This window comes from Sturnira hondurensis, unplaced genomic scaffold (genome assembly GCF_014824575.4).
Source record: "Sturnira hondurensis isolate 20B ecotype Veracruz unplaced genomic scaffold, ASM1482457v3 Scaffold0019978, whole genome shotgun sequence".
Lineage (NCBI taxonomy): Eukaryota > Metazoa > Chordata > Mammalia > Chiroptera > Phyllostomidae > Sturnira > Sturnira hondurensis.
The window spans coordinates 301,654-326,922 of NW_028092609.1; the positions used below are offsets into that span (position 1 = coordinate 301,654).

A 25,269-nucleotide genomic window follows, 5' to 3' on the forward strand; every position below is an offset into this window, starting at 1 on the left:
CAGAAGGGAAGGATAGAGGGAGAGAAATATCAATGTATGGTTGCCTCTTGTGTGTCCCCCCGCTGGGAACTGGCCTGCAACCCAGGCATGTGCCCTGATTGGGAATTGAACTGCAATCCTCCGGTTCACAGGCCCGTGCTCAATCCACTGAGCTACACCAGCCAAGGCCTCATAAGAGTTAATTTTTTTTTAAAGTTAAGCACACCTCTCTCCAACATTCAGTAATGGAAAGCGCAGCCCAAAGCCTTCGTACCTCGGGCCTTCTCTGGGCCTTTTCTGGGCCTCAGCATCCTCATCTGTGAGACAGGCTGCAGCCACCCCTGGGGCCACAGTGAGGACTGAATGGGTAAAGCACACACAGGACTTGGTCCAGAGGCAGCAATGCCGGGTGGTGTCAGGTGCTAGTACCTAACTAGGAGTCAAGACCAGCTGCCTCGGGCCCAGAAGCAGGCGAGGGCCCTCCCACCTCCCAACTTAGCAGAACAAGGCAGAGCTGCTCTGCCCGCCCTCGTTGCCAGTGAAGAGAAAGAAGAATAAACACTTGTCCCCAGGCACGCAGTCAGGAAGCTGTGCCCGGGGTGGCCAGGAGTGCAGCTTGGAGCCACACCCCCTCAGTCCGAGGGCAGATCACACTGCCGCCCACCCACGCGGGTGGGAACGGCCCCTCCCACCCTCCTCTGCTGCAGCTGTGTCCCCAGACTGGGCTGTGCCCCACCCCCAGAGGCACAAAAGGGTTGCTGTCCCCTCACCTCTCTGTACCATCAGGCTGCACAGTCACCTCCGGAAATGAGACACTGCCCAGAACCCACCCAGCAGAAAGTCCCTAAAGGCCCAGGGCCCAAGGACAGACCACGTGGAGTCCCAGCAGGCATCTCTTAGCCCCTTCTCACTGGCGGCCCAGGGACAGCACCTCAGCCACCGAGTGTCTCAGGACACACCCAAAACAAAGGCCAGAATCTGTCCAGCTGACACAAACAGTAAACAGTCATGAAACAGAGGAGATCCGTGTGTCTGGAACTGTAACTCCCAGACCTTTGGAATTCTCTAACTACAAATTTCCCCCGAAATTTGGGGGACTTTTCAACAAACAATCAGATAGCCATAGGGAAAAAAAAAAAAAACAAGCTTCAATCCACACTTTACACCATGCACGAAAAATAAAATGGACCACAGACCTCAATGTAAAAGCTAAAACTATAAAACTTCTACAAGAAAATGTCTGTGACCCTGGATGAGGCGAAGATCTTAGCTACAACACCAACCAAAAAGGACAGACCATGAAAGAACAAAATGACCAGCAAATGTTTTGAACTTCAAAGACCACGGTAAGAGAATGAAAAGACAAGCCAGATACCAGGGAAATATTTGTAAACCACGTATCTGATAGAGGACTTCACTCAGAATGTGGAAGAACCCAGACAGTCCCAGACTCACAATTTCTTGACTTTATAGTGGTGTGAAGGCGGCACATGTTCAGTAGAAATCAGACTTCGAATTCTGAACTTTGCTCTTGGCGGGGGCGAGTGACCCTCTCTGGTGACACTGGGCAGTGGCCGCAGCTCCCAGGCAGCCACATGATCACCAGGTAAACGACAGACCCCTGACTGTGTCAGAGGACCCCACCCAGCTGGCGTGGGACGCAAGAGTCCCGAGCACGGTACGGCGGGCTAGGTTGAGCAGGGTGCTGGACGGCCTGGGGTATTCAGTGCATTTTCCACATGGGATATGTTCGATTCGTGATGGGTTTATCAGGATATAACCCCATCGTAAGTACAGGAGCATCTATAATAAAATAACAACCCAACTTTTTAAATAGACAAATGATCTGAATACATAGTTCATCAGGGAAGATATACAGACAAATAAGCACATGGAAGAATGTGCTTATCAGTCAGGAGGGCAATGCAGATTAAACCCACAATGAGACACCACTCCAGACCCACCAGAGTGGCCAAAGGAGACAGACCGGGCCGACCAAACACCAGTGCTGACCTAGAGGAACGGAACTCTCACTCGCCGCTGGCCGGGGCACGCAGTGCAGCCACTGCCGTCTCGCGCTTCCCCAGGAGAACGCAGGGCAGGTGTCTGTGCAAAGACTCGCACACGAACGTTCAGAACAGCTCTGTTCGTCCTGGCCCCGAATGACAAACAGCCCGTGCCCATCAGCAGCGAGAGGATAAACGAACTGTGTGTGCGGGTGTGTGGCAAATCCACGTGCTGGACTCAAAGAATGGAATGCTGACACATGGCGCTACCCAGACGAATCCCAGAATAACGTCGCTGAGTGAAAAGCTGGACTGCAAGTAGCATATGCTGTATGATTCAGTGCACGTAAACTCCAGAAAACACACGCCAACCCACAGAGACAGAAAGCGGATGCACACTTGCCTGGAGTGAGGAGGGGCAGGCGGAGGGGGCGCTCGGAGGAGTAATGGCCATGGTCATTATCTTGACCGTGGTGTTGGTTTAACGGGTGTGCTCATATGACCAATCTTATCAAACTGTACACTGTAAATATGTGCAACTAATTATCTGTTTGTTACACTCAATAAAACCATGAAATTTTGGAGGAAAAGTCTATAAAGTCACTGACTTTTTATTTTGCCTAAGAATACTCTTAAAAACTACCAGCTCTCATCAACGCACCCACACAAAAGGATGTTGTTGGTTTTTTTTAAAGATTTTTTTATTTATTTATCTTTAGAGGGGAAGGGAAGGAGAGAAGGAGAGAAATATCAATGTATGGTTGCCTCTCGTGCGTCCCCTGCCCAGGACTGTCCCCTTCCAGGCCGAAGTCTGTGGAGCCACGATGGAAATAAAACGGAGTCCTAAAGGACCAGGATGCAGACCGGACTCCTTCTACTATGGCGCCTGATGCTAACAAAACCCGAAGGATCTCAAGCGGCCAAGCCCCAGAAGGAGACTTCGGGGAAAAGGCTCCGGGTGAGCGGCCCTCCTCCGCACGGCTGGATCAGTGGTGAGGACAGCTGAGCGGGGGATAGGCCTGCGCTGAAACCCACCTCCCCACGCGCCAGCTGCCAACACGGAGACACCTCCACTTCTGCAGGGTGGCTCGAGCAGCAGGGAGGGCCTGGGACAGGCGCTTGCACAGTACATAAGCACAGCCTTTGTTATTTCAAGAAACCAAATACACGAGGACCCCAGAGCCGCACCCTGCAGTCCCCAGCACTCATGGGGACGCCCTGGCCTGCACACCCCAGCTCCATCTATACATATGCCCTGCACATAGCCACCATCTGGCCACCTCTCAGACCAAGGCATGTGCAGACGGAGGAACAGCCCACCCCAGAGGGGCCAACCAGGGAAGGGGCTGACATAGATTTGTAAGTGAGCTAGGGGTCGCTGAGACAGGGAATCAAGGCCTCTGTCCCTGTGCAGGGTCTAGAGGTGGGGCACAGATTTCAGGAGGCACAGCCCTTGGCCTACAGCCCCTCACCCCCTGGAGAGGGTCGCTTGAGAAGAGGGTCCAGGGCAGGAGGCCCCTGTGGCACACCCAGCCCCAGTGCCTCGGCCCTACAGCCAGGGGAAGAAGCCACCGCAGCCTCCCACCCACTCAGAAACCTTCCCCTGTGGACCACCTCATCCCCCACTCCCACCTCCATCTTACTGGACTTTAAACCTGAACCCCCACCCTGCCCCACCCTTCAGATTGACAACTGCATTTAGAATGCCTCCCCAGCCCCATCTCAGGACCTGGCCTCCGACAGTCAGCCCTCAGTCACATAACAAAAGAACTTCCCCCTCCCAGCCTCGGGCCTCTGCAGACCTAACCGCCCAGGAAGCCCAACCGGACACTGCCCCAGCGCATTAACCCAGGGCTGGCCCAACGAACACAGGCCAAGCGCCCGTCCCCCCGCCGAGGGCTGGCTGCAGAGGAACTCGGCCCCAGCCTTTAGTCACGTTTCAAAGTCACTCCCCAAGTGCAGCTTGTATTCTACGTGAAGTGGTGGCCAGCCCTGAACACTGGAAGCAGAGCTGTGACGCTATGAGATGAAAAATAAGTATTTTGGGAACCAGCAGCATGGCTGCCAGGAGGGGGTCAGGGTGCAAACTTGCAGTCCGAATAACGCTGCTGTCACGCCAGGGCCCGGTCAGGGTCCCACATGCTGTTCCATTCCTCCCTCTGCCGAGGACACAAAGCTTTTAAAGAGACTTTTCAGGAAGTCTCTCCTGCCCAGCAGGCAGTGCCTGGAAAGTTAAAACAAGGACACAACTGTCTGGTGCAGGGAAACAGTGTGTGCATAAGCCACCTCGGCCTTGCACTGAAAGATGCCCATTTCCAATGCCATTCACGGGGCAGTGCCTTGGGACTGAGGGTGGGACATGCAATTCTGCTAACAGTAAATGCATGCATTTCGTAACTTCAAGTGTCTATAAGGTCTACCCCATCGAGGTCTGAAAGCATGTTCCACTCGGGTTTCCCTCCCCAACAGCGCAATTTCATGTGATTGTCGGGTAAAGGTTAAATTTCTGACTTCCACGGGAGCCAGTCTGAGGGCGGAGGCGGCCAGGATGAAATGGTCAGCTTAATCTCTTGTGGGTGCTCTCGGTGAGGCCCTCAGGCCCTCCTGCTGAGCTCCCGTCGGGCGGCACCCTGCCCCGCTCTGAGGCCTACACCGGCCCTCCCCGCACCCAGCTTTCCACCTGCAAAGCTGTCGCAAGGGTAAGTGTGGTCGTGCATGGGAAAGTAGGGCACCTGGCACAAAATAAGCCTCAGCAAACATTAAATTTTAAAGAAATCATGGTGATACTGATGAAGTAAAAAACCAGTTCAAGAGGGTGGAAGCCAGAGGGAACTGGGAGGTTGGCAGCAAGGCCAGCCCCAAGCAGGGGATGAGGCCGCCCTCCCTACATGCTGGGATGGGACTGTCTGACCATGCTCTGACGCCCGCCTCCCGCCCCCCCCCCCCCAGAAACTAAGGTCTCACTCATACTGTGTCCCCGCTACGGCTGCAGTGCCATGCAGGTTCATGGCCTGTAAGCATTTGTTGAATAAGTGAATGGGAATTTATGAACCTGTCAGAATCGCACATGAATGTTTGTGGCCATCTTGGTGGGGAGAGGATCCATTTTCACAAAATTTGAAAGGAGATTTGAGACCCAAACACAGGTCAAAGATCACTGCTGGGTCCTGCCCGTGGGTCTCAGTACACCCACGGCCCAGGCTCGGTGAGCAGAGCAGAGAAAGCACAGAGCTTTTCAGAAAAGAGAAGCTTCTTGGGTTGGCCTCCCTGGAATCACCACCTCAGCCCTGGGCAGACCCAGCCTTTAAGTCTGTGGTTCACATTCAGGAATGTGCTGTGCAACCAGAGCCCAGGTTAAAGAGGGAGCAGGACCTGCTGAATTACCCTTCACCCCAAAAGCCCCCAGGACAGACCGGTGAGCTGCCAGAGAACAGGAGGGCCTCAAGGAACTCCTCCAAGGCCCCTCCAACGCAGCCGCCCTCTCTGCCCCCTGCAGGCCTCAGATGCTCCCCTTGCAGAACCTGGAATGAACTCTGAACTCCCAACCTTGCTTTCAGTTCACGGCTCAGCCGGGCCCGACTGGTGACTCTATCTCCCCAACATGCCCTGACCTGCAAGGCACGCAGATGTCAGACAGACAGAAGGACACATGCCAACATACAGGAGAGGAAAATGGCAGCAAGAAACCTCTACTGAACTCTTGCCAAAAAAAAAAAAGAAGTTTTTAGGCCATGAGGCCCCTAGCTGCCTAGAGGATGATACCTTCAGCATTCAGTGACTAAGGAGATCAAGATGCCAAAAAGATAACTACAAATTCAAATTTTAAAATGAATTGGCATTTTCTGTCATCAAAATCACAGCGCCGTTTATACACAGTGACATGAAATGGTGTGCACGCGTGCACACGGGAGTGGTAAAAAAATCCATCCACAAACAATGCCTAACGTGCACAGTCTGGCGTGAGCTGTCCCTTTGCCACCACACCCTAGTGTCCTGGAGAGCCAGGGTCCCCACAGAGGACCAGCAGTGCACTGAAGGGAGACCCGAAGGCAGGCCCGGGTCTGAGGGGTTGTTAACTCCTGTGCGCCTGTTTCCTCAGCCATGAAGTGGGGATCAAAGAGGAACGTGGCAAGATGGTGGGGGGCTCAGAGGCACACGAGTGGCTCCACTGAATGGGGCTCTCAAGGTGCAGTACTGCCCCAAGCGCAAGGCACGCAGCCAAGCGGCCAGTCCTCAGCACAGTGAGGTCCTCGCCCCCCACTGCAGAGATGCAGGGACGGAAGCACAGAGAGAGGCAGTAAGCAGCCAGGGCCAGGTGGGATCTGAGCCTGCAGGGCTCCTCACGTAATCACGCCTGCTGCATGCCCTTGCAGCACCGGGCACTGGACTGGCCCATGACGGGAGCGCAGCAGAGGCCCAGCCCTGTTCCTCTGCTCCAGAGAGGGCTCTCCTACAGGTGAGCGCAATCTGGGTCCCAGGGCAGGGCCCCCAAAGCCAGCCCCCTCAGAACAAACCAAGGGACCAGGAGGCGGACTCCACAGCCCTTGTGGATGCTGGCAATTTGCCAGCTCCTTGGCCGGGAGGGAAAGTCCCCTCCTACCTGCTCCTCCAGGAGCTCCAAGCGGGCCCACAGCGTCTTCCAAGAACAGGCTCCACCTGTCCAGTCACAGAGGTAACGTTAAATTTTTGTAAGGTGGGAGGGTGGGAAGGTAGGGGGCAGGGGGTGGGCTGGGGGTAAAAGGCAGAAAACTGTACTTGAACAACAATTAAAATAAAAATTTAAAAAATATTTTGTAAGGCATGGATTTCAAGGGTTTTTTCCCCTGTCTCTTTACTTACTAGCAAGAGCATATGTTATTTCCAACTATTTCTAAATTTCATGAACCTGCAGGTGCCTGATAGACTTTGTAGACCAAAAAGCACAGATCAAAAAAGCAATTCTAGAGATGAGCACCAACTTCCAGGCCCACACCTGAAGGAGCAAAAAGGAAAGAAAGAAATCCAAAAGGAAATAAAAGCAGCACTAAAGATCAAATAACCAACGGCGAGTCTGAAACTGACCCCACCGACTGCTGCCCTCCATTTTCATAAAGGGGACATTCTAGAGCGCTCCCACGACCCAGCCACACTCATTTTTTCCATGTCTGCAGGGGGAAGGAAAGAGGGGAGCCAAGTGCCTGTGCCTCCGGGCCTGGTGGTCACCACCCAGCTCGGCTGAGAAACCCTAAGGTCATCCACCCGGGCCCTGTCGCAGCCGTCACCAGGCACACAACCAACAACTCTGCCAGTTGCCTAGGCAACAGCCAACCTAGACACGTTTAAGCATTTGTGGAAACCAGGACAAAGTACAATTTCCATACTTGTGATAAAAACACAAACTGCCAAGAACAGAGCAAAACATTACTCCAAAATTTGGATTTATTGACAAAATAAACACGGGCAGAGGGGAAGCAGGAAGCCAGGCAACACCCAGCCGAGGCAATGCGGCTCAGCCAGCCCCGTGGTGCTGGCACCAGAAACCCACTGTGCCTGGGAAACAAAACTCTTATTATGCTTCTGTGTTGGTTGTGATTATTTCCTCTTATTTCTACCTTACTGTGTAATAACGTCCTTTGTTTTGTTGTGAACGTCAGCCTTTCTCAGCTAGTATAAGAGGAACCAAGAAAAGAGTTTTTGTCCATGGTGAGACCAGAGAACTAAAGGAAGGGGAAGCAGCCCTCAGGGGGTGCAGCGGGTGGGAGCCTGATGGAGACACAGAGGGGATCCAAGGCTGAGAGCTGAGGTCTGGCCACTGCCCCCCATCTGGAGCCCCTCAGTATCCCTGCTAAGCACACTTTACTTTGCAGACCCTGGGAAATGAGCCACCAGGAAAAGAGGACTCCACTTGGTCTGAGGGTGAATACCCAAGGCATAGTGGAAGGTGAAAAAGTAAGCCAGCCCATGGAGAAGAAACACAGTAAAGGACACAGCGACTTCAGAACAGAAAAAAAAAAAACCACAAGTGAGCAAAACCCCAAAGAGAGCAAACGCCAACACTGTAAACCTCCCACTACGCTCTCCGAGATGTCTGGACAGAGCCAGGAACTTCCCGAGAGCAGCATCTGGAGTTAGGCAGGCAGAATCAAAGGGTGCCGAGACTGCCCGAGGCCTCCCAGCTGAGGAGCGGCACATTGCAAACAGCCTTGCCTAGGCTGTCCTAATGTGCAGACAGGAAGTGAAGAAAGCAAGACACCTTCTAACAGGGGTGTCCAACCTTTTGACGTCTCGGAGACACACTGGAAGATGAAGAGTTGTCTTGGGCTACACATTAAATACACAAACACTAATGAAAACCAAAAAATCTCATTATGTTTTAGGTAAATGTACGATTTTGTACGGGGCCACATTAAAAGCCATCATGGGCCATGTGCGGCCCACAGGCTGCGGGTTGGACACCCCTGCTAGACACACCGAGGTTCAGGGTACATGGTAGCTGAGCTGATAAAGGCACGTGGCAGCAAACATTCACAACCCTGGGAGTGGAGACCCTTAGCTCAGGTGATCAATAAAGTAGAAAGGACTTTTTCGACGTGGCTCAATTGGCTGGGCATTGTTTCACAAAGCAAAGGGTCGCTGGGTCAATTCCTGGTCAGAGCACACGCCTGGGTTGCAGGTTTGGTCCCTGGTCGGGCGTGTGCAGGAAGCAATGGATCAATGTTTCTCTCTCACATTTATGTTTCTCTCCCTCTCTCTTTCCTGTGCTCTCTAAAATAAATAAATAAATCTTTAAAATAAATAAAGTAGGAAGGACTTTTTCAAAGACTTTTTCTTACTTACAAAAGTAAAGCCACCAACTCAAGTAAAATGATATCCAGAAACTTAGGAAGGAAATGCGACTCATTTAAGAAACGCTCACAAAACTTTCTCATCTCACAGATACTTGGAAGTTCTAAAGGCCAAGGTACCTTAGAGAGAAAGAATTTCTCAGTGTTTTTACCCATGAATAATCCAAAACAACAAGCCCACAAGCAACAGAGCAGGTGTCCAGAACCCCTAAGATATGCTGACCCCCTAACCCAGCACTTCTGTTTCTGGGAATTCAACCCCAGGAACTAATTACACAAATGAAAAATGAAAAAATGAAATTACAAACCGCAAAGCCATCTATGATAGCAAAGAAAAAAAAGGTGGAAATAACCTAAAATGTCCAGCCTTCGGGAACTATATTAATTTCATGACAGCAATAGGGTTACGCAACCACTGAGTCTGTTTAAGGACAAAGGTAAAACACGAAAAATATTTGAGGAAACTGAGAACGCAATCACAGCGACACGAACCAACGACAAGGAGAGGGCGCGTGCGGTCAGTGTGGGCTTCAAGTCCCTCTCCTGCTCAGCACCTGGACGGCCTGGGACCGAGCTCAGGACAGCACCACCTGCAGCGTCCCCACGCTCAAACTGCTGACTTTGGAGGTGGACAGAGGCAGGCCACCTGCCTTGCCTCTTCTGAATCATGGAACAAAGTTGGCAGTTAGTAGGTGGCAGCTACTGCTTCCAAGCTACGTAACGTAATAAACCCCTTTGCATGACAAAGGTAAAATACAAAGTGCATTCTTTACTCAGAAAATCCTATTTTTTAAAGATTTTATTTATTTATTTTTCGTGGTCAGGGGGGAGGGAGGGAGAAAGAGAGGGAGAAAAACATCAATGTGTGGTTACCTCTCACACAGCCCCCAATGGAGACCTGGCCTGCAACCCAGGCATGTGCCCTGCCTAGGAATCGAACTGGTGACCCTTTGGTTTGCAGGCCTGCACTCAATCCACTGAACCGCACCAGCCAGGACAGAAAACTCTATTTTCTATGTTGTAGTTTCAATAGTTAAAAAACCTAAAAGACAAGAGAGAGGGAGGAAAGTTTTTTGACACAAAAATGACGATTCTCACAGCACAAAAACAAACATCTACTCTAATTTACCTGCATAATCTTCATTTGATACCACATTTGACATCACAATGTCCACAACTTTACAACGCGCAGTGCACAATCAGCGCTCTACAGAAATGCACCCTCTGCTCCCCGACTACCTGCTTTCACGAGCACAGGACACCGTTCCAAAGGCGGCGCTCGGCAGGTAAGGCAACTGCGCTACTCCGCAAGCAGCCGGAATCCGGCTGCTTCCCCTCGCGGGCTGGGGGCTGACCAGCAACGGGAGAGGACAGTGGACAGGTAAGCGGGTGCCCCGCGGAGACCAACCTGACCACACCCAGCACATGGCTGCTTAGAAGCTGCTCCCTGCCTTTATCTCTCATCCATGTACATCATTGTAAACTTTCAGATTACCTTCAGCAAGTCAGTTGCAGGCACAGATCCTACCTTCGACAAAGCAAAAGACCACATAATTTGCCCTGTCTCTGTTTCCGAGAGATAGGGGAGGAGATAACTTGTAAAGGTTATCTTCACATTCATAAGTGAGTAACTCAGAATCCCCTTACTCAAGGCAGCAGGACAAGTGACGTGAGCTGTGGCTCTGATGGTGACCCTGTGAAGGCCATTTCACCTCTCAGAGCTCCGGGTCACTCACAGGAAAAGTGGACTAACGTTAGCGACAGCGTGCAGGGATTAAATGAGCAGGAATGGAAAGCTCCTCGCCTGGCCCCTCAGGACTCCCTGAACGGAAGGCCTATCTGGACGGTGACCCCCCCCCACCCCGAGCTGCCCCACCCCCAGCTGCTGATACCTTTGCCGGTGCAGAGGTCACTGTGGCTTCCTCAGCTAAAACACTGTCCCATCCACACCAAAAGGCCCCAGGTAGGCAAGCTCCACCCCCCAGCAGCCAGCCAGCTACCAAACCACTAATAGCAGGCTGGGGGTCCGCCAGGGGGCCGAGCCGGCTCTGTGGTTTCTCTGAAGACCGCAGCTCACAGACTTGGCACACTCACTTGGCGACGATGTAACTGGGTACGATGGAACACAAATGTAGTCTAAAACATGAAAATGTTCATGAACTAAGGTTTGGGCATCACTTTATAATAATAAAATTCCATTCAATGGCCTGGGAAACTTCAAAACACTAGCCACAGTTTATTCCATCTGCTGAAGACCACCGGCAGGCCCGGCAGAGGCCTGGTAACCAGGCACCCCAGGAGCTCAGGACTTGGGGTGAGGCCTGTGTGGGGTCCTGGCCCACCAACCTCAGGCAAAACCGCTAACCCTGCAGGCCTCCCTCTTTTCCTCCTCTGAACAATGAAGAGGGGAGCAAACCAACAAGGCTGCTCCAAAAGCAAAGTGAGGGCTCTGGAAAGTTCTTGGTAAACTGCAAACGCCCATATAACCAAGCTATTTCCTTTACTGATTTTAGAGAGAGGAGGGGGAAGAGAGAGAGAAACATCGATTTGTTGTTCCACTTATCTATGCATTCATTGGTTGTTCTTATATGTGGCCTGAATGGAGATCAAACCCACAATCTTGGCATATTGGGACGAAGCTCTAACCAGCTGAGCCATCCAGCAGTGCCCAAGCTGTTCATATATCAATATATTATATACATATTTAAATTATAAAATCAAGCCCTGGCTGGTGTGGTTCAGTGGACTGAGCACTGGCCTGGGGACCAGAGGGTCGCTAGTTCAATTCCCAGTCAGTGCCTGGGTTGCAGGCCAGGTCCCCACTGGGGAGGCGCACGAGAAGCAACCACACACTGATGTTTCTCTCCCTTTCTTTCTCCCTCCCTTCCCCCTCTCTAAAAATAAAAAACTAAAATTTTTTTAAACTTTTAAAAAATTATAAAATCAAGTTATTACTTAAATTTGCATTCCGAAGATAAAAGGGCAATGGTGCAGTTTAGAAAACAAAGAACTTCCTGCGATTCTGCAACCTCTGCCTCATTGCTGTGTGTTACCCTGACCTTCCGCACACCTGGTCAGAGTGCACACAGCTTTGCGATCTGCTCTTTCAAGTCTCTGTGTTTTTCATCCCTCAGGCCGAGCCATCATCGCCATCACACACACTCCCTGCCCACTCTAAGAGTCCCTTAGTCGCAGCCACGGCCACATCCGGGGGCAGGCTTCCCACACCTGTAACACTCACTCAGGCCCGGTCCTCCGTGTGGCAGGGCCACCCTCAAAACCCGAGGAGGATATGACCGCCCTCAGGCCTGCACCCCAACATGAGGACAGACGTTTAGAGGAGGGGTGAGAAGAGAGGAAAAGACCTTCTGAGGTGCTAGGACGGGAGGGCATTCCACGCAGGGCCGGAGGCCTCGCCCACGCCCACCAACCACCTGACGGCATCCCTGTGACTCTGAGTCACCAGGGAAAGGTCCAAACACTCTCAATATGCTGCGGCTGGAGAACAGAATGACACATTTTTCTGATCCTCACCTGAAGACGTGTTTTTTATTGACTTTAGAGAGAAGAAAGAGGGTGGAAAGGGGGAGAAACATTCACGTGAGAGAGAAACATCAGTCAACTGCATTCCGTGCACACCCCAACTATGACCGAATGTGCAACCCAGGCATGTGCCCGGGTCAGGAATCGAACCCCAGCACTTCTGTGTGGGACGATGCTCCAACCAACCGAGCAACCTCACCAGGGCAAGAATAACACATTTCAGAAGGATTTTCAATAGAACTGAATAACATAACATCAACTTGGGCACTTTAAGGATAGTTTATTTTGCTTCGTTAGCAAATTCACTTAAGCAGACATAGACCGAGCCCTTGGAGCCGGCACCAGGGACCAGGCCCAGGCACTGGCAGTCTGTTTACACTGCCTCCCTCAGTCACATTGGGGGGGGGGGGCTGTCAGCACCCGTTTAAGGGGATGCTGAAGCATTTGGCCATGGAAAACTGCACAATGACCTAGGGGTGGAGCAGAGGCAGAGCCCAGGGCAATGTGACTGGTGAGCCTGTCACCTCCTGTGCTGCACTGCAGTGTGACCTTTCACCCGCAGGACAGGGGTAAACGTCATACACTGGCAGCACGGGCCTGCACGAACAAGCCACGTGGAAGGAGCAGCAGAACCCAGGCAGCCACGCCTTCCTAACGGAAAATGTAAATGCAGGCACAGCAACCGAGGCCAGACCGAGGCCAAACCCACTCTGGAAGCTTTTTGTTAGAGGCCAGCCACTGCTTCCTAGGAACGCCGATGGCAGTCCTTGTGTCTCTGGGGACACAGGTGACCTTTGTAAAAGCGAGCCACCGGGATCACCCCTCCTCCAACTGTACCCCTTGATTTCTCAAGTGACAGCTCGCTTCCAAGCAGAGCAATGGCCTGCTGTGTCTGCTACCCCAAAACAGCTCCTCGCTGAAGTCCGTCCTCCAGAAAGAGGCCCAGCCCGAGCTCGCGTGCCAGGCGGGTCCCACAGCCCGAACCTGCCTGCCAGCCTGCCGTCCCTGCATCCCCAGCAGCTTCTCTCACACACAGCCACTTGCACCCACAGGTTCTTCTCACTCTAGGTCTCTGCCTGGTCTCTCCTTCTAGTCATTGCCACCTGGGAAACCCCTGTGGACTGGCAAAACCACTCCAGTCACCTCCCTCAAGGTCAGCCCTCCACAGCGTCCCGAGGGCAGTCAGACCTGCCCTCTTTGCCCCCCCCTACTTTGTACACACTCCCATTTGCCACTGTCCCAGTGAAATGTGATGGCTAGTAGGCCCACGTGCAGACTGAGCTGCCTCTACAGAGTGCAAAGTCACCTTAATCTCAGAATCCCAGAACGGTGGGCAGAGCCAGGTGCCAGGGGCTCTGCACACTCAGTGGCCAGGGTGGCTCCCTTCAACCTGCCTCGCTCACTTCCCTTCAGCCACATACTCTCCCTCCGAGGCTCTCAGCTCAGGGAAATAAAAAGCACAAAGCCCTTCCACAAAGTGGCCTCACTGAAGGCATTCCCGAGCTCACGAACCCTGCCACTCCATCAATACTTAAGTCGCAGTCGGGAGGCCACAGGAGGAGAAGGGCTGAGCTCCAGGCTGTAAGTTTCCCAGGGAGATAAACGCTCACAAACTCCAGCAGGGCTACCGACGGAGGCGTTAGAGCGGGCCGTGCGGTTAACTGGACGCCATCCTGCACGGTGGCAGCAGCCTGGAGCTTCCGCTTCATTGAGGGCCCTGCTCTCTGGCAGCCTCACTCCCTGACTAGGCTTCTCCATCTGGTGGTTTTCTACCGCTGGGTGTTCCGAATTCACCGACTGCCTCATGCCTCCACCGAGTCCTCTCTAGTGAACAATTTGCTTAGGGAAGCCGACACGTGACATCAGGCTTTGCAGGCAGTGTCACTGAGGCTGTGCGTGTCTGCGTCATCCTCTCAGGCACCCTAAAGGAATGCAGTGTGAAATGAACAAACACTCTTTCCACACCTGGACAGTGAGTGATGTCAGCCCATCTCCTGATGGATGTCAGGCATAACACGACAGGCCAGAAGGACATACACACACACCCCCCAACCCTGGAGTGACACCTACTACATGCCACCCTGTCACCTCCAAGTCTGAGCACCCAAACACCTTTATGGTGGGTGACTCTTTTCATCAATAATAAACCATCTGACATCTGTAAGGCTTTCAAGCTTAGTGTCCCTTTGCACACATAAGCTCTTTATGTAGCTGAGACTCTGAGCTGGCAATAAACTTAAAACAAAATCAACCCTTAGAATATCCAGAAGCCTCTACAAGAAGCCACTGTTGGACAGTCATGGTCACTGGCACAACCTCCCCCCAGCAGCTCTGAGCCCAGGGAGGGGCCAAAAAGCTGCAGGGAATGCGTCCCATCTGTGAGGACATATGTGAACGAAACAAGTCAAATATTTGGAGTTTTCACTTACATTTATTTCACAGGTTTCTCAAGTACTAAGCAATACTGAGAAGTAATCATTGCAATGCACTCTTTAATCATAAACCTTAAACAAGTCTGCTCAAAACCCCCAAGGCCTACAAATGTGTCCCTTTGGAAAGAACTGCAAGAGAAAAAATAACAAAAACAAAATAAGTAACCTTTTGAAGGTCAGGCAGAAAGGTGCTCAGTGATCCAAATTCAGACGAAAAACAGTTCTTTCAGCAGATGAACAAATAGTTTCCTCTACAAGTGGCCCATTCTGGGATATTCGCACTGCCAGACACACCTCGTAAAGACAACCACCTGGGAAATGAGACCTACTGGAAAACCCGAGCTGGCCACCAGAGCCCGGTCTGACCCCAAAACAGGACTCTGGCTGTGAGGCCCTACCAAAGCAGTGGCCAGACCTGGCGCCTCTTTCTCCATCACACAAAGGAATGTCCCTCACCACCCATACCTCTCAGGAATGTTCTAAAGTCAAAAAAAAAAAAAAAAGAGAGAGAGAGGTAAACAGACCTTAGAACATATCCCCTATGAGCACAAGTCATCACTATTATTAGCTGGAAGATGACCGGGCAGACAGGACTACAGAGAATCCAAGTGGGGAGGGGGGAGCAGGAGCTTAGAGACGAGATGGTCCAGTTCCTAATCCGGGTCCAGGCCTCTGAAGCTGTCCACCTGTCTGCTTTCAGGGAAGAAATCCACAGTCATTATCAGATTCTCAAAAGGTTAAGAACCTTCAAGTCCCTTATTTTACAAATATGAAAACTGAGACCAAAGAGAATGTGATTTTCTCAGGCCTCAGGATTAGTCAGGGAACGGCCGGACAGAGCCCGGGGCTGCTGGTCTCCACCGCTCCCTCCCACCCCCCCACCCCACATTTCAGGGAGGGGAGCCACGCAGACCTCCGACAGCCAGCGTGCGCTACACAAGCCACTGCACACGTGGCTTCTCCATTACAGCACAGTTTCTTTGTTTTTAAAGTTATGCTGGATGTATTAAAAGAATATATTGCTCTGCACTCCATGAAAAATTAATAATCTCATAATAAAAAATGTAGAGCCCTGGCTGGTATGGCTCAGTGGATTGAGCGTGGGCTGCGAACCAAAGGGTCGCAGGTTTGATTCCCAGTCAGGGCACATGCCTGGGTTGTAGGCAGGGTCCCCGGTTGGGGGCAAGTGAGAGGCAACTGCTCAATATTTCTTTCGAACATTGCTATTTCTCTCCCTTTCATTCTCCCCTCTTTTCCCTCTAAAAATAAATAAATAAATAAAATCTAAAAAAAAGAAATACAATAAAACTTATTATCTTTTTAGAAAAATAGATAAATAATAAATCTTTAAGATTTTATCTATTTTTTTTCGAGAGAGGGCAAGGGAGGGAGAAACATAGACGTGCACGACATACACCAATCTGTTGCTTCCCCAACATCCCCAACCGGGGACCTGGCCTGAAACCGGGGACCTGGCCTGAAACCCCGGGGACCCAGGGACAGGCACGTGCCGTGACCACAGATCGAACTGTCAACCCTTTCGGTTCACAGGCTGGCGCTCAATCCACTGTGCCACACAATCCACTGTGCCGCACCAGCCAGGCCCATTTTATTTTTCAATTACAGTTGACATTCAATATTATTTTATATTAGTTTCAGGTTATAGCAAATTTCTACTCCTATTTTCCTTCTAGCTGAGGTTTTTACTAGTTGGGTCTAGATTTATATATTTCTATATTCTCATTTGTCTAGTTCAGTAACTGGAGATAGGAAACAGGTGATTTTTTTAAAAATATTTTATTCATTTATCTTTAGAGGGGAAGGGAAGGAGAGAGGAAGAGAAACATCAATGTATGGTTACTTCTTGTGCATCCCCTGCTGGGAACTGACCCCTGCCGGGAACTGGCCTGCAACCCAGGCATGTGCCCTAACTGGGAATCGAACCGTGATTGTCTGGTTCACAGGCCTGCGCTCAATCCACTGAGCTACACCAGCCAGGGCTAGGAAACAGATGATTTTTTAATATTGAATTTTTAAAAAATTAAGTTCATATAATATGTCAAGTACATTTCAATTTTAAAAAATAACGATTTTATTCTAGGAAACAAAAAAAGTACTAAATGGCACTCTCTGTTTGGCAGATAAATATGCAATCATGGAAATTAAGCAGAAAAGATAAATGTGCAATCATGGAAATCAATACAAGTCATTACATAATTAAAGAAAAAGAGATTTTTGTTGTTGTTCTTTGTGTTTTTAATCAAAATACCAAAATTCGTGCTCTGAGATGGCAGTCATCCCTCAAACAGCCAGTTACCTTTGGAACTACAGGGACGCCGAGAACGCTGCGCTGCACAGAGCACTTCAAGACTCCTTTGTGGGCGGTCTTCCCTCAGCAGACAGCCCAGGTACCGGAGTGCCAAGGACTCCCTCAGCACTGACACTGAACACTGAAGGAACTCCTGCACAGCCACCCCAGGACCACCCCCGGGAGCAATCAGGATGATGCCTTCAGGTGTGTGAAGGGTCACTGCCAGGGCCAGAAAGAAAGGCCTACCTGTGGAATGCAAACTGACGTCATAACTAAGGCATTCCTGCTCCAGGAACGCAGCTGCAGTTCCAAACAATCTAACTGGAAAAAAACTGAACCAGCACTATCACTCATGTGAAGGTGGTCATTACCCTCATAATCTACAGGGTGGCCGCCACCAAGCCGATACTACAATCTGATGGCAGATAAGGCAGGCCCAAGCCAGCTGGGAGGTTCAGGTGAGGGTGGCCAGAGAGGGCTCGGTAAATGCCAGCAGGATCTCTAAACACAAGGAGCTTTTATTATTATTATTATTATTGTTATTGTTATTATTGACTCTATGCAATCTTTTGATATTCCATAATATCCTGCAACAACAGATGACCCCATCAGAAGCAGGAAGCCTGCACATCATGCTCTTAACACAATCTGTATGGACTTTGAAGTGAATAGAGAAGAAACAAAAAGATTAAGGACAAAGGAACCCCAGCTCCCGCCCAGCAATTGGCCTGGCCACCAGAGATCTGGACTTGGTTGGGGTCCAGGACGAGGGAAAGCCAACTTGATTTCCCAGAGGCAGAGTACGTTCCAAACCCACACATTGTTGATATATACATATGCATGCTTTTAGATTATTTCAATATTACGACCTCTTGTACGTTTGAGACTAAAAGTAATATAGCTCCACTTCCCGAACAGCATGAGTGAAGAACGCCATTTCCATTCAAATGAGTTTTTATTCTTCTCCCAAAAAGTGAATAGCATGCATATCTAATCACTGATCTACTCGTCTGTGTTATGTTACTTTCCCAAGTAATAAATATCATTGGCCTAATGGCCACTTTCTTTAAAGCTTCAAGACAATTGCCACAAAAAAAAAACACCACAGGAAAGTTTCTGATGCCGTGGCCTCATATCTCAACTAGAACGACCTCACCAAGGAGGTTGCCAAACTCTAACATTAAGTTTAAAGGCACAGAGATAAGAGTTTCCCTGTGAATCAAGAGAAACCCGAGTTGCACTGCCCGCCCCCACCTCTCCCTTCAATACCCTCTAAATAAGGAAGCTGCAGGCAGGCTTGTGATCTAGTGGGGTAAGAATGTTTGGGGCAAGAATGGGAGGGCTGGCGTTCAACAGCTGGCACCCCCCTGCCCTGGGCTCCAACCCCTCAGTCCTACCTAGAAGGGTTAGAACGAAGCTTCAGCCTATTGGGATGACTGCAAAGGGAGGAACCTAAGAGGATGGGAAGGAGGTGTGAGCTCACCATCTGAAGCTTTATATTCTTGGAGCTGGCCTCTCTATTTTCACCAGGATAGACAGGGTTTGGGAAACAGTGTCATGAGTAGCCCTGGAGACTGTAAGCAGCTACCCTCCTTCACCACAAACACACAAGACGGCTGGAGTACCCAAAGGAAGACAAGATCCAGGAGTGGAACACACCACCCCACCCGAAGGCTCCCTTCCGTCCACCATGCAGCAGCAGCGGCAGCATCCTCAAAGGCTGCCGCTGGGTGGGTCCCTGAGCCACAGCCCAGCCCGCTTCCCTGACCAACTGTGTCTGAAAAGATATCCGAGTGTCCGACCTTTTGACGTCTCTGGACCACACTGGAGAAAGAGTTGTCTTGGACCACGCATTAAATACGCACTCTAACGAAAACTGATGAGCCAAAAAAAAAAAAAAAGGTTTAAGTAAATCCACGATTTTTGCCTTGGGCTGCACGCAGCCCGCGGCCCCCGGCTGGACACTCGTCGGAGAAGGGGGCAAAAACCCCATGAACCACCGAAATCAAGCAGCAGAAATCGCACATTCTGCCATCCCGGACCTCTCTGGATACCAGGCAGGCTCGAAACCCCAGAGGGGGAGGGAGGACGGAGGACGCTCACGTTTCTGTAAATCAGTGACGGCCTAGAAAAACTCAAGAGGAGGGGCAAACGGGCAAACAGCCCTGGGCTCTCTTGCCGGTCCCCGAAGCCCTAGGACCGGCTCACCGGGAAGGGCTCTGCGCCCATACAGAGCCAAGAGAGAGGCAAGGGGGCTGGGAAGGAAGGAAACGGAGGACGGTCATCAAAGCGCCCCCAAAGAGCGCGTCCGCCTGTGTGTCCGGCCCGCTCTCTCCGCCCCTCCCTCCAGGCCACCCTTGGACCAAGCTGAGCCATGTAACAGGCGTTCCCAGCCACACCTCTCCGCCGGCGCGTCTCCACGGCCGCCCGCGCCTACCCGCGCCTCCACCAGGGGACCTCCGCGCCCCTGGGCTTCCCTCCCAACCGTAGCCCCCGCTCCTCCCGACGTCGTTCCTGGAGGCGCCAGCGTCCCCTCCGCCGCATCCCTTTGACCCCCGCGGGCCCTGCTCCGGCACTTCTCCCCCCGGCGAGGCCCCGCCTCGCGCCCCACCGGTTCGCACTTTGCCTCAAGCCTCCCCCACGATCCTCCGAACCCCCAGCCCCAGGTATCTTCTCCGGCGTCCCCCTCGGCGCCCGCTCCGTCCCGAACACACCCCCTTCCACGGCGACAGGAAGTTCGCGCGCTGGCAGAGCGGCCGCAGAGGCTGCCCGCGGCGCGGGGCGCGGCGGCCTGACAGCGCGAGGGCCCCGCCGCCGACCGGAGCCCCGCGTCCGCCCGAGCCTCCCCAACCGCTGACGCGCGCCCCTCACCTCGGCCGCCGCTCGCCTCCGGACTCGCCGCGCACCCCACTCCCGCAGCGACCGCGTCTCCGACTCCTACTCCGGCTCCGGCCCTCGCTCCGGCTGTGCTAACCGGCCCTACCCTAGCCCGCCGCAGCCACTTCTGCCGCCAGCGCCGAGCGCCCCGCCTTCTCCGCGCCCGCTGTGCTCGTCCTATTGGCTTCTGGGAGCCGGGCCCCACCCCAGATTTCTTTCTGAGCATCTGATTGGATCAAAGGAGAAAAGCGGCTCACGCCCCCTCAGCTCAAAAGGGGCCTGCCTAGACACCATTGGCGGCTTCCTCTGTCAATCAAAAGGTCTGTGCCTACTTTAAGTGGCTGAGAGGCTTACTGGGGTCACTCTCCCCTCGAATGACTTTGGGGTTTTGGTTCTCGGAGTTCGCTCGGCTCGTGGAACCATATTTACGTTTCTGTGGACATCCAGGGGTGGGGAGCGCGGCACGACAGCACCGTATCTGACTAGGACTTTAGGAAAGACTTTCTGGAAGATACTCAGGAAGCCAGTGTCATCAGGGCTTCTTCACACTCGCGCTGCCGGACCAGCTTAGTTTACACCGAGCAGAGGTGGGAGGGACGGTGGTGGTGGTGTGTCATACAAAGCCCAGGGGAGGGTTTGGGACACCGACACCAGGTCACTTTGGGGGGAGTGGCCCGGAATAAAGAGAGTAAACCGCAGAGCCGGGATAAAAATGCTGAAAACATTAAAAGAAAGAGCCAGATACAAAATCCACGGTGGTGAGAACTCTAAACTGTTACTCCTATGCCTGTGGGTGGGGACTGGAAGAGGAGCCACAAGAAAGAGCGGTTGTTCTCTTTCTAAACTATTCTGTTGCATTGTGCTTATGATAATAATTGAGAAAGAAGGCGGGGGGAGGCACCACCACCCTGTGCCAGGACAAGTCAATGCGGAGAAGTCCGAGGCATTCTCCAGGATTCAGCCTACCGGGACCACTCTGCTGCCCCAAACACCTCTGGAGCATGCGTGGCAAACCCACGCATCAGCCAGGGTCTCCCACGCCCCTAAGGTCTGGGTAAGGTCCGTATACACTGTTATTCCACACCTTGTGAAGATCCAGAGTCCTCCCCGAGGTGTCTGAACAAGTGTCTGTCACCTCCGCCTCCAGTCTCCTGCTCTTCCCCATGGTCTTCAGCATCGTCGCCTTCTCCCTCCACACATACCTCACACAAACCCCCCTCATACCTAGAACTGCAAGGCTAGCAGGGCTCGCTGTGGCCTGGAAGCAGTTAAGAGGCATCGAGCCAGGCCCTGCCCAGCAACACAAAACACCTCCCAAGCCCTTCTGGCCCAAGAAGGTCACTACCTGTCACGTGGCCCTCTTTCCTCTTCCCTTCCTTTCAGAACAACACCGGAGTTCCTCTCGCTGGCACGCAGCGGTTGGACACTGGTGCTGAACTCTCTGGATCTCACCTGTCCCAGCAGCTTATCAGGGCATTTGTCCAAAGAGAGCTCCCCTTTGCCAGCTACGAACCAGCCTTGATTTCCACTAACATTTCACAGCATTACATCCAGCCTCCTTCCGTCATATTCGAAGGAGCCTGGAGCCCAGTCCTGCCTCCTCCCCTTCCCCACAGAGGGCCTTGCCCGAGGCTCTGCAGCTCTCTGCACCGCTGGGTCCCTATCTGTGCCACGCCCTTGTGGTGAGTAGTCCACGGGGCAAAGCAGGTGGAAGTGTGGAGGGCAGCTCTGGGCACGCAGGTGGCTGCTCCTTGTCTGAGCGGTTAACACGTGGTCACACTTTGTCAACTGCCACTGTACTCCCTTTCTCCCACAAAATGTGTCCATTGCCCCATCCGGAATCAGGGCTAATTGGGTTAGTTTTTTAGTAGCCATTTCCCACTAAGCAGCCAGGGTAAACAGACAGCCCAGGAGTTAAACCACACTTTCACTGAGCATAAAACACTCTCGAAAATAATAAGAACAATAAAAACATCCAGATATAGCTGTGTTGCTGGTAAAATATTCTTGTACATTGGCATACATGCTTCTTTCAAGGAAAAATGTTAAAGTTTGCTACAGACATTCACTCAACAGTTAATTGCAAAGCGTAAGGGGGGGCGGGGCAGGGGGATTCAGGGAGGGATGCACCTGGGTCCTGCCTGTGACCCTGGGAAGACTCTGCAGGTGGTAGTATCTAGAAGGGCCGTAGGAGAGGCCTCCCACTGAGGCGTGGCCATGGTCCAGGGGAGGAGAAACCCTCCAGCAGGAGGGCAACAGCATTGAAGGCAGTGACATCTAACTGAGCCCAGGTGGATGGAAGTCCGGAGAGCAAAGTCCCAGAGGCAAGAAATCCTGCTCCCCAAGGAGGGAGGAAGGTTCCGCTTGGCCAGAGCATTGCAGACACGAGAGGTGAGGGCACATGCTGTGGGGAAGGCAGCTGAGCAGCAAGTAGGTAGGTGGTACTAGCAAGTTGCTTGGCCACTCAAGTCTCAGTTCACCTGTAAAATGGGGATAATCATAGAATCTGGTACTTAGGACAAGTGCAAGGATTCATGCGATCACACCATGGCACTCTTCGGAGGCAGCAGGCGTGGTCCGTGGTGACTGAGTTTGTACGGGGGCTCAAACACATTTTTGTAAAATGCTCTTTTTAAAAATGGGTCATTAGCCCTGGCTAGTGTGGCTCAGTGGATTGAGAGCTGGCCTGGGAACCCAAGGGTCACTGGTTCAATTCTTAGTTAGGGCACATGCCTGGGTTGCAGGCCCCACTGGGGGGCACATGAGAAGCAACCACACATTGATGTTTCTCTCCCTATCTTTCTCCCCCCTTCCCCTCTCTCTAAACATTATTTTATAATACATAAAATCTTTAAAAATAAATAAATAAAATGGAAATGGGGGATTAGCCCTGGCTGGTGTGGCTCGTTGGTTGGGCGTTGTCCTGCCAACTGAAAGGTTGCCAGTTCGTTTCCCGGTCAGGACATGTACCTGGTTTGTGGGATTGGTCCCTGTTCAGAGCGCATTCAGAAGGCAACTGATTGATGTTTCTCTCTCACATCATTGTTTTTTCTCTCTCTTTGTCCCTCCCTTCCCATCTCTCTAAATAAAAAATGAAGTTTAAAAATAAATAAGAATTAAAAATTGTGGCCCTGGCTGGTGTAGCTCAGTGGATTGAGCACAGGCCTGCGAACCAGAGGGTCGCGGTTTGATTCCCAGTCAGGGCACATGCCTGGGTTGCAGGCCGGTTCCCTGCAGGCCAACTCCCAGCAGGGGACGCACAAAAGGCAACCATACATTGATGTTTCTCTCCTTCTCCCCTTCCCCTCTAAAGGTAAATAAATAAATAAAATCTTTTAAAAAAAGGATTAAAAATTGTGATAAAAAAGACCCAAGGGAAAAAAAAAAGACCCAAGAATATGTGCTGTGCATTTGGAGACACCAAAGTGTTAACCACTGAGGCCAGAGACACACATTTGTAGATATACCTTGGAATGAAGCAACCCTTGCCAAGTTGCGTAAAATCTGAATTCCTCGTAAATGTGTCATTGATTAGGAAGCAATTACCCCAGCCTTCCTTGCTTTGTTCTGTTTTGTTCTGTTCTGGCCTGCGCACATCTGCTCACATAAAATTGTACCAGCAAGTACACGGCTCCCCTCACACACCACACCGTGCCATGTCCCACTCAGTGCCACTGGCACGCGTGACCCTGGAGCCTGCTCCTGCCCAGAGTCGGCGGAATATGTTCACAGCATTTGGACATTTTCCAAAGTGGGCATTTCCAGGACACCGTTCTCCACAAGTTTCTCAATTTGTTCTTACGCATGGCCGGTTTTGAAAGCACTGTTCCCGACAGATACTTAAGTGGAAAAGCTCCTTCTGAGGAGTTAGGGTTACAGTGTTGCCATTGGTGTCCAGGTGGAACTAGTGTCAATGACAAAGCTGATACATAAAGTGATACATAAAGTGCTGAGTGCCCTCTCACTTAAAGTGAGTGTTTGAAACTTTGAATGAAGACCAACAATGCGCAGGCTTTATTCGCTACATTGTGAAGTGTTTTCAGCGGGAGGTGAAGATAGAAACTTCCTCAGGAACCCCCTCCTTGGTCCCTGAAACCCAAGAGGATGAGGAGGTCCTGGAAACCAGGAGAGATTCCATTGTGAATGCAGTCTCATCTTACACTTTGTCGGCTCCTGGATCAGATACATCGAAGGTCATCCTGTGATTGTAGAACAAGATATTTGTTATCACGTGCAACTATTTCTGGGAATCCAGATTTCCTTGCTACATTAGATACTGAAGGCTAATTTTTGTTTTAAAAAACTACGACAGTCCCAAAACGTACATTCATCAAAACAGTGACTTTGCTCTTATTGGCTCAATTTATAACAAAAGAATGTTCATAAGCTTGAACTTAGAAGTTGTACACCAATATTTACGTTATAAAATAAACATACACCAGTAAAATGCTGCTACTGATTACATGTAAGGTGTCATGACAAGTGGGCAGCCGTCAAGGGCTGCTCTTGGCCTCCAGTCCAGCTGTTTCCCAAGGTCCTGCTGACCAAGAGAAACCTTGTCCTTCTGTGTATCTGTGTCTGACTTGTTGAGTCACCATCTCTGTGACATTGGACAGAGACTCTGGCTTGGAGGACACACATGCCTCCCCAGGGGTCGGGAGGGTAAGATGGCCCTGGGCTCCCCCCTCAGTCAGGGCCAGGACTCTATGGAGCTCAATGTCACCCTCACGGCAGTAGCACAAGAAGCAGCAGTGAAGGTCAGACTTCCACAGACACCCCCACTCTCTGGTTAAATGTTTAACTCCGTCCTGGTCACTTCCTGGTGTCAGAAAGAAGGAGAAGGAGAGGCTGGGCAACTCAGACCCAGTCTTATCTTTTGTTAAAAAGGCGTTTGTTTCCAACAATTAGGGAAGATTAGCCTCACTGGTTCTGTGTACTTTTTTTTTTTTTGCTTTCTTTGTGGTTTTATTTTAATAGACTTTCTCTTTTAGAGCAGTTTCAGGTTTATAGCTTTGGGCAAATCACCTCACTTCTTGGCCTTAGTGTTCTTGTCTTCGTCTAGACAGGGCAATGATGGCCCGCCACTACTTGGGGGGCAGGTGGGGCAGGGAACAAAATAAGTGGTGGTGGATGAAATCATTTGCACAGCGCCTGGCACACAGTAGGTGCTCACTCCATTGATGCCGGTATGGTCTTTGCCATCACGCACGTACTCACCCGAGCCACCTCTTGGGCTGTGAAAGGGAGAGTGAGCAGGCAACACGCTTGGCAGGCCCCGGGGGACGCGCTAGCTGCCA

At 51.5% G+C, this 25,269-nt stretch overlaps 1 protein-coding gene across 5 annotated transcripts in view; it reads right to left on the bottom strand.

Moving 5' to 3' along the window:
* Positions 1-20,108, bottom strand: part of PACSIN2 (protein kinase C and casein kinase substrate in neurons 2) — a 115,517-nt gene extending 95,409 nt beyond the window's left edge. For all 5 annotated transcript variants that reach the window (XM_037028515.1, XM_037028518.1, XM_037028516.1 and 2 more), the window contains exon 1: positions 19,967-20,108. The gene's annotated coding sequence lies outside the window, so the exon portion shown is untranslated. The remainder of the gene's footprint in view (positions 1-19,966) is intronic.
* Positions 20,109-25,269: the final 5,161 nt, after the last annotated feature.